Source organism: Pyxicephalus adspersus, chromosome 11, assembly GCF_032062135.1.
Source record: "Pyxicephalus adspersus chromosome 11, UCB_Pads_2.0, whole genome shotgun sequence".
NCBI lineage: Eukaryota > Metazoa > Chordata > Amphibia > Anura > Pyxicephalidae > Pyxicephalus > Pyxicephalus adspersus.
In genome coordinates, this window is record NC_092868.1 from 5526247 (window position 1) to 5535645 (window position 9399).

Here is a 9399-nt window from a genome sequence, read left to right on the forward strand (position 1 = left end):
AAACACCTGGCTGTAGTATTACAGGCTGTAGTGACCATAGTACTATATTCACAAGCTTTGAAATTAACTTAAAGAGTTGGCTGGTGACAGCATTCAAATGACTGTAACTTCACATTGATCAATGGAAAAATGACATGCTTTTTCACTTGTGACATGTTCCCTGCACCCAACAGTTTCAGCTCCAGCAAATATAGAAGCATCCTATTTGCAGCTAGAGAGATGAGTGGTTTAAAGCATTTTACAGTATTGTTGGAATATATGTACATACATTAGTCTGCATAGTCTGGGCATGGGGTCACTTTGTAGAATACCCTGGAAGTGAATTTACATTTTTCAGAGAAAATTGGACATGGGAAACACTTAGACACACAACACAAACAATGGGCCTGATTTATTAAGGTTCTCCATGGCTGGAGTGAACATGCTTTTAACAGTAAAGCTGGGTGATCCACTTCACTGATGAAAGCATATCTGATGTCTTGTGAGATAATCACTACAAATTTCCCTATTCCCGTCAAAACTCTACACATCTTACGCTTCCATTATTCATATTAGTTCATTAGCCCGAGATCTTTTACTTCCGTGCATGATAAATTCATCCTTGATCATTGTGTTTGGATTGTAACATTAAACCATTGGTGGCTAAATAGGTACCGCATGTATAAATATCACCAGACGTAGAATTACAAGATGGACTGAAAGCTTTCCTTAATTCTTCATAACTTTGTGTTTTTTGCTAATCTTCTTTAGATTTAGGTGACCACCTTGTATCTGCTCTATCAACCCAATACCTAGGAGAGGAAGTCTCTCTAATATCATTAATGGGCTGTGAAATGTTATTGCTAATGAGCTATCAATATGATTAAGGCCAATGGTGGTCAACTATCTCCATATACTGGCCCCAAGTGATATCTGGTGAATATATTGTTACAGAAAGGTTTCAAAGACTGCATTTATGGAGCAATAGATGGTCAGGGACCTTGCAAACATATCTGGAGGAGTTGTTGAACAAAGAGTTCCAATCCTTCTACTTTATTACATGATTGTGGCAAGCCAGAGCTGTGCAGATGTGCCTTACAAACTTGCCCTGCCCCTTAATTCCAATCTCCCACCCCCACCCCGTTAAATACCCCCACATCCACCAATGAGTTACCACTCTAAGCATTGCTTAAATGGCCTGTATGCCTTTTTATTAACAGAATTATAACCAAAATTAACTTAGTATCAAATAAAATATAAATAACAATATAAACAATAAAACAGTATAAACAAACACATACATAGATTAACCAATATAACATAATAACCATAATTAAAGACGTACCAGATAAACAATAACAAATCCCAACCATATTGCTTTCCCAACTTTCTTACTGGTTGCAGGTCCTCGAAGGCCACCACCTTAAAGACAGTTGCTCCCAGCCACCCATACTCCCAGCTCGGGAATGAATATATCCTTATCTTGTGCAGACCCTCCCCACAACACTTTACCAGACCATTAACCCAAACGAGGGATTCCATACCAAAGATGGAACCCTAACCAAAATATTGCCACCAGCACACTCCCCCCGAGGACCTCAACCGCCCGCCCCACTGTCTCGCTCTGAAAGGGAGGTCCCTCCTCCTCCTGTCCATTTTAAACTACTCTTGCCCCTCCTTAAACCTCCTCCCCCACCTTCCCCCTTTCCTCTCGCTCACTCTCGTCCAAAAAGTTTAACTCTATACTATCTGCCCCCTGACTGCCCAGTCATGACGGCCTTCCCCTATGCTCCTTCCTCGCTTGTTACAGGCCTCACTGTACCTTTAATGACGGATTCAGATGGCCCTGGAAATACCATTAGACGGGTTATTATCCCCACACCTCATCAGGTTGTTAAGATTGACCTGAATTCAATACATCCCTCATGCATGTTAGGTAAAAGATTTGTGTATTTAGGTTTCTCCCCTTGAATGTCAATTTATGAATGAAAGTGTAAGCACTGAAATAGTACCACTTAATGATGGAAAAATGCTTGTTAAAATGATTAAGAATATACTTTCCAGGTCATTATTGCAGCAAAAGCTGTTTTTAGTGGAATTCTTTACTTATTTTTTGGTTTGATTTATGTACCAACTTTTGGAGGAGAAGTGTTTTTTTTTTACAATTTGTTTGGGCCTTTCTCTTGTATTTCATTAATTCACTTTTATACATCTGTTAAAACATTACATTTTATTAAATTCAAAATAACAATGTATTGATCTGAGAGTGAACCAAAATTTGGTTACATTTGTATGTAGTTTCGTTAATTTCCAGACATTTCACAGAACAAAGTCTGCTTCATCAGGAAAGAGGAGGTAAGTATTACGATGGAGCTTTACATCGCAAAATCATTTATGCCACTAAAGAGATTGTGGACATTAAGCAGAGGTTAGAAAAATTAGAAGAGGGACGCGCCTCACCTGGAGGGGACCCAGCCACCAGCCAGGTAGGTTTTTGGGTTTTCCCATTCACTTGATTAGAAATTGTCTTTATATATGGAAATCCTTTAACTTCCATTTGCAATTTGAATCATTTTAAGATAATTTGTGTTGCTAGCTGGAGGCTTGGTCCTTCATCCCAAAAAAATGCATCCATTCTATCTCCTGATGAAGCAGACTTTGTTCTGTGAAATGTGTAGAATTAACAAAACTACAGAGTAACAGTGTAACTAAATTTGGGTTCGCTCTAAGATCAACACAGTCTTGCAATGAGGGGTTCAATGGTATCACTTGGTACATCAGAGGCTTTTTATTATAGTTTGTTGTTTTAAATTAATTTGTTTTAATAATGTTTGGAAATAAAATTTAATGTTTTAATAGATGTATAAAAGTGTGACACCACAAAAAGGCCCAACTAAATTGGAAAAAACAATATTTCTCCCCCCAAAAATGAGACATACTAACTGGGATGTGGTTTGATAAGATTCACTGATTTAACCATAGTATTTTATTGAGTTATGTATCAGCTACTAAAAATATATAGAAATGAAGTACAGATAAATAAAAATTGTATAGATGCTTATTGCAGTACTCACATTGCTCAGTAAGACTGAACTCAGTAGACTTATTGGTTCCCATTTCATTAGCTGCGACACAGATATATTTTCCGGTCCTTGAGTTCTTCACAGTTATTTTATCTCCATATCCCTGCAATAATTTCTTGTCTTGGCTGATCTGATACCAAGTGTAATTATCTACTGGAGGATTGGCTTGACTTGAACAAAGTAACGTGACATTGCTGTCTTCTGCTGTGTTGTTGTTAGCATCAGCTGAAATGATGACATTCATCGGATGATCTGTATAGACAAGATATAGCACAATAAATAAAGTATCATATAAAATATAGTAAAACATACATTAAATATACAAAATAATGACATTTCAAGTTTACTTACATCTAATATTCAGTGTAAATGTTTTAACAGATGTTTTATAATTTGGAAACACAGCTGCACATTCTAGAACGATTTTGTCATCTGTAATGGAAGAAGTATAGGTCAATATGGATTCCATCCTCCACCTTCCATTCAATTGCAGATCTTCATGGCTTTCTAATATCGGATGGCCGGTGATGTTCCATGTCAGAGTCGGAGGACTGGAGAGACAGGTGTGATCTACCGAGCAGGTTATGTTAACTCTCTGCTTTTCTTTCATATGTTTATTTCCCTTTATTGATGGCTTTGGTGGGTATTCTGAAATCAGAAATTAGAATGTTTTAGATGAGAAATAAATAATTTTGATAGAGATTGACAGTGACTTTGTATGAAACAGTCCAGGGTAATTAAAAAACAAAATTTCTTTAGCATTCCAACACAAACATCTAACATTGTAAAAATGTGAATTCCTAAATGTTATCTAAGTTTCAATTTATTATTATTTTTATTACATCTATTATAGATTTTCCTTTTACTTGGCCCAGGCAGTTTTGTAACTTTGTGCTGGAAAAATCAGGAATAAGGAAATTAGGTAACCATAAATGATATATATGATGCACAAACACATCCAATGATCTCTTTTGTACATTCACTTTATAAGGCAAGTCTCCAGCCAAAATCTACAATAGAAAAAAACCTGCAACCCAAAGATTTTCCTTCAGTATCGTTTTCTTTCTTTGAATATATTCTGTTTGTAAGCCCTAAACTTGCCCCAGTCTCTGAATGGATAAAGTCCAATGGATGGGTATGATTACGGCTTTCATACAATAATAGGCTTGTACAGTGTTCATTAGAATCTGAACCAAGAAACTGCGGCAGGTAATTGGTGTGGTCAGTTTCCATGGGCTCTTGATGTGACAAAGGGGCTGACAGAAAGAGGAATAGAATAGAAAAAAAACAAGAATATAAATGACACAGAAGGGGAACCTTATTTTAGGACACATTACTGATACAGTTTCTATATTCCTAACCTTAGAGTTTCATTTGAAATAAGCTCTGCTTTGAGATTCTAAAAACAAAATGAATATTTTGCATTTTTGTCTGCTGAATCCATTACATACTGTAATTACCTGATACAAACAGTGAAACTTTTTTGTTTTGAAGTTCATTAGAGTTGATTTCAGCATTAATTCCCGGAAAATATTCATTCTTGTCGTATTTTGATGATATATTGATGATCTTTAATGAGCAATCATGTTTTGTATTCCCAGTAAGAAATGTCCGTCCCTTATACATATCGTCCACATCACTCCAGGTTTTATTGTTGAAGATTTTTAACCTTTTTGAATACCAGAAGAAATTAAAATCCCTGGCACCTTCAGGATGGGTAAATGTGCAGGGGATGTGCACACAGGAACCTTGCAGAGCAGTAATATATCTTGGGAATTCAAACATCCATTTATTACATGATGAGTCTTCCTTGCAGCCTGAGAAAAAGAAATACACAAATATTTATCTACCTAACAAAATCAAATCCATTCTTCTAATTCAGCCTTTCCAAACCTTTTTTCATGAAGGAATATTTGAAAAAACATTGTTGTCTGCTAATAATAATCACATCTACAGTTTATGGTAAATTAGTGTGATGGTCAGTGGGATATCCTTCCATCCATCTTATTTATCTGAGAGGCAGAAATGACTACTAGTCCCTAGTAATCTATGGAGGGGCACTGGATCCAGGTCTATAGCTACAGGTCTATGGGTGTCAGTGCAAATTTCTGACAAGCATCCCCCCTTCCCACAGGCCCTATGGAGCAAGGGGCATGGTCCAACCTGAGGGCTCTGTGACCCCTGCACGCCACTGCCTAGGGCTCCATATAACTCTGGTGGAGAATAGCTGCCCTAGGAGGTGGACATCAGTGAACACATTGCCAAGTTAAATAATTACTATTATTACACAGTATTTATATAACACAAACATATTACGCAACCTAACTGCAAGTTTTTGTAATATTGGAGGAAACCGGAGACCTGGGTGAAATTCAAACTGTGAGCCAGCACTGCAAAGGCCAGAGTACTAATCTATGAGCCAATAATTAAGTAAATAAAATAATTGATTTAAAAAATGTAGTTCTTTCTTATAGATATATGACCTATATAATCATATACCGGTAATCATATAAGATATATGCCTTAAAAATCCTGAACTGATTTATTTTTGTCTACTTAATATGCTTATCAATAGAAGATCAGGGTGGTATTTGTGAAATTTTTATAATTTGTATGTCTCCTCTATAATAAATAGTCTGACTATTCACCAATTTTCAACTTGTATTTAAAGTTCCACCTTACCTGCGTCTTCTTGTTAATTTGACCTATATTCATATAACTCAATGGATTATATTTGTACCTGTGATTTTGACCGTAACATCTTTGTGGTTTTGAAGTTTGTAAGAATTTATCTCTTCGCTTATTCCTGGATGAAAAGTTTCTGTCTGTGTCACATCTTTGATCATCAATGTACAGCTGTTTGTTCCATAACCCTCAAGAGTTGTCCATCCTCTGTACTCTTCTATAACTTTAAAGGGGTCCTCATGATTAAAAACCCGGGGATATCCCAATATCTGGTACCTAAACCAAATTATATTGACCTCACTGTGGTTAATGGGAGCCGTAAATGTGCAGGGAATCGTCACATCAGAATTCTTCAATGCTTTAATTTCTTTGGGAAATATGAATGACCACTGTTCTTTGTTCACATCTGAAGACACACCTAAAAAAATAAAAATAAGTGTATGATAGAGAACATATTACAAAGAACCTGAACCGTACTATAACTAGATATGTCACTGTATAAAGACACTGGTAAGACAGCTAACAAATACAGCACAGAGAGATCCTGAGGTCCGACTTCCGTCCTTCTGGATTGGTGGCGTCACAATTTAGTCCTCTATTACAGGCTTCCTAATGCCCCTTACACACACCTACCCCGGCAGCCACATGGGGTTGTTATGGCTATTGTCCCACCACTGATAAGAGACCAATCATTCCAATATATTTGTTACCTTGAACAAGAAATATGAAAATGTATTCTATCAGGAAAGAAGACACCGGGTTCATTATTCAAAGTTTCTGCTTTTTCTTCACGTGTTCACTTAGATTTATTTCTGATTTGTTCTGTACAGAAAAATATAATTATAATTAGTTACTAGATGAAAACAATACAAGGATAATATTATTATACATTTTAAAACTGGTAGAATGTAGTTGTAGGTTATTTGCACATTTCAGAATGTTTTGCTGTTGAAGAGTTCTTCTCACAATGCTCTCCAACATAAAGTTTGGGTCTCTATAACAAATCTATAACAAAGCCCCAGATAGCAACCTTGTTATAAGCATTCTTCACTATAGTCATAATATTTAAGCAAATATCTCCCTTCCTAATGATAAATTATTTTGCCAACCCCATTGTGTCACTGAGACATAAAATGAAACAAAGATTAAAGAGAAAACAGATTTTTTTTTTGTCAGTTCAACTTGTATTATAGTGTGAATATAGAAAATCTAACATATTGATACATATGTTATATATAATTAGTGAGAATTATGTCTAAATCCCACTTAGTACATCATTACATATTGGACCTTCTCCCATACATTGGCTTTCTGATGGTAGAAGAAAAATAAATACCGTATCATATCCCGACACATTTAGGAAGCTTAGTGGCGAAACGCGTTGGGCTGTGAGATGTTATCATTTTTTCTTATTCTGTAGCTAACATAATGTATAGGAGAAGGTCCATGATGTACTGAATGGACTTTGGACTTATTTCTCAATAATTATATATATAAGATACGTATGTATCGCTGGTAAATTTTCTGTGACAATATTTTATGTTAAAGCTGAACTGCCAAAAAAAACTGTTTTCACTTTCTTCTCCTTTCCGTCTCCACTCTATTCAAAACTAAAATAATGATGTACACTGTAACTGACACGGGTGCACTAATAGGGTGGATTTATTAAATCATGTTAAACTGTTGACTTGAAGGTGAATTTTTCATTTTGCAATCGATCTTTCACTTAATTTAGTGAATGCAGTAAACTTATTCACTATGCTCCACGAAATATACCTTGCAAAAGAAAATTGGCTTTGCTAAGTCAAAAGCTTATATGTATTGAAATCAACCCCAATGTATACTGTAAGCTTTTTTAACTGATTTGCCAGCATAGAGCCACATATGGTAATAATGTCAGATTTTTTTAGTTATTGATTGCCATTTTTCAGATTATAATTTCTATCTGTCATTAGCCTTATTCCTAAATGTTTCATTTATACCATGCTTGCCATCTTCTTCCATAAATGATGAATAATATATTACTACATTTATAGACCTATCCTCTCGTATATGGCTAAATGTAACTTCTGCACTATTGCCTGTACTACACCATAAATGTTTTCATGGAGTGCAATGCTGTACAGTTACATTTCCAATAGTTGCAACAAAAGATCCATACCGTCTTCTACATTTGCTAAGCATTAGTGGAAAGAATAAGAAGCCGTATAATAAATGTAAACTGGTACTCACAAATATTCAGCAGTAAACTTGGTGCACTCAGAGAAGGAACAGAGGCACTGTGTGTGAATTTCATATAATGTGTGCTAATATGTGGTTGGCCCGACTTCCTCAGGAAAAGAAACTTCACTTCTCAACTGATCAGCACAAGTGGCCATAAATGTTAGGCTTTTGTCTGGAGCTCGAAAATTCTGTTCACACGCATCTTTTCCATCACTGATAGATTAGACATATACAGATATGATGAATGATTGCCAGAGGCTTTGGATGGTGTTGGGCTCCTTTCTCCTATCAAACCAAGGATGACAATACTAAAAGGTATCAGGGGTAAAAACCCTAAAACCTATGATTGGGTGCAGTGGATTCCCCAGTTCTTCATTATATGTGATTTATTGTTCACTTTCAGCTTTTAAGCATGGATGTTGCACTTCAGGCAATATAATTATTCAAATATATTAAATATTTCTTCTTGTACACAAACTTCTCTCAAGGAAGGCCTGGAGAATACGAGTGAAAGGAGTATTAGTGCAAGGCCAGCATGACTGAGCAGACAGGGGGAGACGCAGAGAGGTAATGATTAGGTAAAGGCACGTGCTGTAGGGACAGGAAAGGGGGGGGGGGGGGGAGACATGCATGAAAGAAGGATAGGAGGGGTTAATAGGAGATAAAAAGGTCAGAAAGAGGAGTTAAAGTCCGTTTTCACAAGGGACAGCTAGAAGGGAAAGGTTTCCCGCCCTCCCTCCTAATGTTGTTCCGTTTGGGGGATTTATATGAGTAGAGGGCGGTTGGGGCGGTTGAGGTCCTTGGGGGGAGTGTGTTTTTTGTTAATAGTTATGTTGGGGGGGGACCCATCTAAGGTATGGAGTCCCCAGTGTGGTTGTTCGATCTGGAAAAGTTGTTGATGGGGTCTGCGCGAGTAAGGGTCATGGCGTTCCCGAGCTGGGTGTATGGGCGGCTGGGAACAATTCTTTGGGAAGGTGCAGAGCCCAAGGTTTTTATAAATGGTGGACCCCAGAGGACCTGCAACTAGGATATTATAATTTTAATTGTTTTCTGCAAGGTTATTGTTGATTTATATGTTGGTTATATTATTTGATATATATATTGTTGTTCAGTTAAAATAATTTACATGTTTTGTATTGGTTATGTATATATATTTATATATATATATATATATGGTTTAGTTAATAATATATATATGGGTATTATTTGTGTTTAATATGTTATTTAATATGTTATGTATTATAAGATTTGTTAATAAAAGGCCTGCGGGCCATTTAAGCAACGTGGTGTGTTTAATGTGTATGGGTGGGGGGCGGTGGATGTTTGGAGGGAAAGTTTAATAAGTATGATGAGGGGAAGTTATTTTGAGCAAGTTGACCAAGCTATGTCTTGCCACAGTCATGCATCATCTCACCTTTTGGACCACTGT

General features: G+C 36.5%; 1 long non-coding RNA gene across 1 annotated transcript; it reads right to left on the reverse strand.

Moving 5' to 3' along the window:
• Positions 1-5956: 5956 nt before the first annotated feature.
• On the reverse strand, positions 5957-8080 carry LOC140340679 (uncharacterized). The gene is made up of 3 exons (XR_011922703.1): positions 7980-8080; positions 6458-6569; positions 5957-6165 (listed from the first exon to the last, which is right to left on the reverse strand). It is a non-coding gene; the product is annotated as an uncharacterized lncRNA (long non-coding RNA).
• Positions 8081-9399: the final 1319 nt, after the last annotated feature.